The sequence below is a fragment of the Crocodylus siamensis genome, chromosome 2 (assembly GCF_052110815.1).
Source record: "Crocodylus siamensis isolate JL-2025a chromosome 2, ASM5211081v1, whole genome shotgun sequence".
NCBI lineage: Eukaryota > Metazoa > Chordata > Crocodylia > Crocodylidae > Crocodylus > Crocodylus siamensis.
In genome coordinates, this window is record NC_143396.1 from 114,644,441 (window position 1) to 114,649,797 (window position 5,357).

The following is a 5,357-nucleotide window of genomic DNA, read 5'->3' on the forward strand; positions in this document are numbered from 1 at the left end:
TACCATAGGTGAGCCCTGATCCCGCAAGGATAAAATGAGCAGCACACCAGTATTGAGGCTTTGGTGCCTAATTACCCTGGACAAAGACACTTAACATTACCTAAAACAGAGTAATGGATTTTTTAAAATTATATATACCATAGAAATATTCCATATTTTGGACTACTATCATACAGTGACTTTTAAAATCCAAACTGAGTGTTCTTACTGGTGAGTATTTAAACCAGAATTTGTCTTCTGCTTCCACAATTCAGCATTGCTACCTCTTGTAAATTTTAAGAAGGGCAGATCATTTTAAAAAATTAGATTTAACTATTCTTTTGGCTGAGTCACTCTATGCCATGCTTCAAATCACATAACTATTAAGTGCAGTATTAAGTACAGTGAGCTTATAAAAACTAGGTATCTTTACCCAGAAAAACAGTGTGCATGTGTCCCAATAAATAACATGGAAGGGTTGTCATCCTACGTGCACTGAAACCACAAATAAGAATATTTCAGTGAACAATAGCACTGAAACTGCTCTCCGGTTAAAATTAATCTATTTGTTTGTACCTATTGTAGTCTGAAGAATTCTTTTGCCTATAAGCAAAACACTTTACTACTGCTGACCTCCAAGTGAAGCTAAATCAAAGCCAGTCTTAGCACTTTACCAAATCATACTTTACCATTACCTCATGCTCTACCCAGAGCACAGATCACCCTGCTATATAAAGGGCTAGCTCAGGGAAAGATTACAGAAAATTAGTGAGATGATTCTTTATAGTAACCTAAATTTAGCTGTCGTGTTTTACATAAAAGAATGCGTGTATGAAAGAGCTATCTTTGGGTCCCTGAATCTCTCAAGAGTCCATCAGCAGAAATGAAGCCTATCTAAGCGTCCTAAGAGTCTTGCAGTCATGCCAACATTTGAAAAAGTTTTTCAAGGTCAATTTTCAAAAGTGGTTGAAGTCTGGAAGTTGTGTGTTAATGCTAGTCATTTTTAGTTTTTCTGTACATATTAACAAATTAATTTTCAGCTCCTATTGCCATATGAATTACCTAAATGCTAATCTACAAGATTAAAAAGTAGGGGAACAAAGACAGGGAGGAAACCAAAGGTCAGATGACTTGACCAAGGCTCCCATGGAGTTATTTTTCCTTTATCCTGTGCTGTTTTCACTAATCTCATATGTTTAAGTTCCCCTTATTGTAGACTAGTCTCACAGGCTTGCATTGGAAGAACTGGTTCATCTGTAAGGTGCTGTGAAATCTGCAGCAGTCCCAGTGCTATCGGGAACAGGACTGGCTCCCAAATGTATGACCTGTTTTAGGTTATGTAAACCGAGATCATCAGCTGTGAAAAGCTGTGATACTTTACATCTGCTGTGGATTTTCCCTCAGATTTATATTACAATTTATATTTTTTTTAAATGTTTTCTTTGCCTCTGCGGGCCTAAACATGGGAGCAGTGATTTTGAGTAAATGGTGGTCTTTAGCAAAAAATAGGAACAGGCTTTAGTTAAAAGTTGTTTGCATATGTCTGTAGTGGTTAATATATTCAAGGATAATTTTTGCCAAGAAAAAAGGGGTAGAGAGTTATTCTTAAATGAAAGGTGTCAATCTCCTTCATATTCCTGCATCTCCTGAATGACAGGAATCCGATCCATGTCCTTAACTCCACAAATCCAAGTGTTGTTCCTGACTGAAAAGGAGAGAGAGTTCCCACATTGGTGGTTTTGGTATCCATCTGATAATCTACAGACCCATTTGAGACAATCCAGTTATCATGCACCCTTGACCACCTCACCTGCTCTTTCCTCACTAATCCATCTCTTCAGGGATGTTTTCTAACATTCCAGCCCTCTAAGCAACTTCAAGCAGATGTTAAAAAAAGAATGCCAGTGAAATATTTCTTCCTCCTGCCCCGCTCCAATATGCATTTTATTCCTCAAATTATACTGGCCCAAGTTTCAGGATTAATAATATTCATGTTTAGGTTTGACCTAGATATCTAGCAATATAAGCAAATATCCTATATCACTGGAAAATAGAGACTGCCATTTCTAAAACAGGGTATTTCACTTCTCCCTGACACATGTCTGATACATACAGAAACACAGCTATAAATGTTTTGTTAACACTCATTTAGGATGACCTTCAGAGCTTAGCCAGGGTTTTGTAATGCTTTAGTAACAGCCACACTAAACTTTCCTATCAATCTGGGTATGTCAATATACATTTTCTAAGAGTATATCTGAATTAAAATCTCTGATGCTAAGTGTGCAAGGACTTTAGGAAAGGGGCAAAATATCTTAAGGCAGAAGCCAGGCCAATATTTGTGTCTCTAATTAACTGAATCCAAGCCATGTGTCCAACCAGCCAGAAATGATGTTAGATTTAAAGCCTACCATCTCTTTGCAGTTGTTAGGAACCACCTCTTCTCCTTATTTATATGGTGCCATAAAAGTAACTTGATGATTTGTGATTGCTGCCTCTGAACGGTCTTTACTGTGTGAGGGTGGGCAAATACCTTAATTACTTTGCGCCTCAGGTCCGCATCTGTCAAGTGGGGGTTTGTAATTGTGTTACTTATGATTAAAAACAATGGCAATGCTCTTTTCCCAAACTCCCTGCTCCTGGTAGAGGGACACACCTGCGTGCACAAGACACTGGGGATCTAGTCCACATAAGCACCCAGAGAGGTGGACTGAGGGAAGGATCCCACCACACCTCCGCTCACAGGAGTGACCCCTGTGAACTAGTGTAGCTAGTCTAGTGTGGGGGGCAATAAACTTGTGAGCAGTTGATCCTGTGCTATATTATATTCCTAGCCTTGATCTTGTCATGGTGTTTGCTATGCCAAGTGTCCTGCACTGACAAGTGTCCTGCACTGATTCCAGACTAGTTATAAGTGATATAACTAGTATAGGCAGACACGGTTCTTTGGGTAGGTGTGGTAACTTTTATTAGACCAACTAAATAGTTGGAAAATTGTTCCTTGAAAGCTTTTGGGCACAAACACACTTCTTCAGGCATAGGGAGAGTCTTCCAGTGTTTTGTGTTCTCCATGGTGGGAAAAAAGTCAATATGCAAAAATCAGGTCAGTGAAAATGCAAATGCATGGTGGTTTGAAAATGAAAATCCATTATCACAGATCTATAATTTTCAAGGAACAATTTTCCAACTATTTAGTTGGTTTAATGAAAGATATCACATTTACCCAAAGAACCTTATTTGCCTATGTCCTTAGACCAACATGGCTACAACCAACACCCCTCATACCTAGTATTGTCTCTTTATAACTAGATAACTTATGCTAGTGATAAGAGATGCCTCCTCACTTGTGCTGGACCCTCTGGGCATGTACATCTAAGCATGACTAAATTTAATGTAGATATGGTATCTTTTATTAGACAACTGAGTATAATATCTAATAAAAGATATAACATCTGCTCAAAGAACCTTGCCTGCCTATGTCCTTAGACCAACATGGCTACAATGAAAAACCCACTAAATTCGATGTGCATTTAGCTAATGTGCATTAAGCAACTTTTAGCAGGTGTCTACGCATGCAGACATCTGGCACTAAAGTTAGTGCACCTGGCTTAGTGCCAAGGCCCTGCAGCCCTGCAATGTGCCTCTACTGGCTGGGCAGACCTGGCACTAAAGTTAGTGCCCAGTCATGTCTACAACACTTCAACTAATTGCTCCTAAATTTGATACCTGCAGGATGGCTTGCCTTATAATCAGTCTTAAAAGGCAAGCCATACGAGGAAAGGCTCTGGGACTTTTTAGCCTGTGGAAAAGAAGGCTGAGGGGACCTGGTAGCAGCTTACCACTATGCTAGGGGAGTACATTAAGGGCTCAGTGAGCAACTGTTCACCAGCAGCATTCCCTTGAAGCTGTGCAGCTTAGAGGGAATGTTGTTCACCAGGGCACCCGAGGGGAAAGCTAGGAGTAATGGCCACAAACTCCTGGAAGGCTCAACTTTAGGAAAAAAGTTCTTCACAGTCAGAGTGTCCAGACTATGAAATAAGCTCCCTCCAGAGGTGGTGCAATCACCTACCCTGGAAATGTTCAAGAGCAGACTGGATGGTCACCTTGCTGGGGTCACCTGACCTCCAGTTCTCTTTCCTGCTTGGTGCAGGAGGCTGGACCTGATGATCTTCTGGGCTACCTCCCTTCATGAATCTATGAATCATATTTAGGCTCAATTAGCCTAATTTTGTCATTTTAATGTGCATTAAGGGTGCACATGTGTCATAGATTCATAGATTGTAAAGGGGGTGGAAGGGACCTTGGAAGATCATCAGTTCATTCTCCTGCACCAAGCAGGAAAGACACCTGGGGGCCAGGTGACCCTAGCAAGGTGACTGTCTAGTCTCTTCTTGAAGATTTTCAGGGGTAGGTGAAAGTAGGAAAGATAACTGGGAGTAGGGTGGCCATCATAGAGGACAGTCCGGTGGTCCTCTGTCCTCTACTGATACAAAACCGGATGCCTTTATGTCCTCTATTTTTCTCTTGAGGAGAAAAAATAATATTCCTTTCCAATTTGACTTAGCTATCTGGCAATATAAACAAATATCCTATATCATTGGAAAATAGAGACTGCTGTTTCCAAAATAGGGTATTTCGCTGCCCCCCGAAACAAGTCTGATACACAGTGCAACACAACGGTAAATGTTTTGTTAACACAAAACTCTTGAAAAGAAAAAGAGAGGGCATAAAGGCGCCGGGAAGACGGAGGACCAACGCCACCCTGCCCCGTCCTCTTTTCTTGAAGAGAAAAAGAGAGGGCATAAAGGCGTTGGGTTTTGTATCAGTAGAGGACAGAGTAGCAGAAAACTGTAATGTCCTCTAGGCTGGCCACCCTAACCGGGGGTCAGGTGTGCGGCCGGGCGGGCACTCATGCCTCACGGCTTCGAGGGCACCCCGCTCAGGTGCCCCCAGCGAGGTGACTGTCTGGTCTCCGCTTGGAGGTTTTCCAGGTCAAAGCCTCCGGCGGAGAGGAGCCCTCTGTGCCCCAAAGAGCCCCGGCCTGGGGCAGCATCGCCCCTCTCCAAACCATCCAGTGCAGCCGGCAGCCCCGCTCCGCGCAGGAAGGCTGCCCTCCGCCCTGCCGCAGCGCGGCTCCAGCCTCTCTCTCTCCGCTGCCTCTGTGGCGGTGGGAAAGCCCTGCCGCCCGCTCCCCCCCCCGGCCGCGGTCCCCCGCCCCTCCGGCGGGGCTGGGCCGGGTCCCCGCGGGCCGGGGGCAGGGGCCGGGCTCCGGGAGGCGTCGCCCAGCCGCCTGGTTGGCGCTCGGGGTCCCCGCGCCGCGGGGGGGTGCGTGGCAGCGGGGCCGGGCAGGGAGGGAGGGAGGGAGGGAGGGAGCGGCG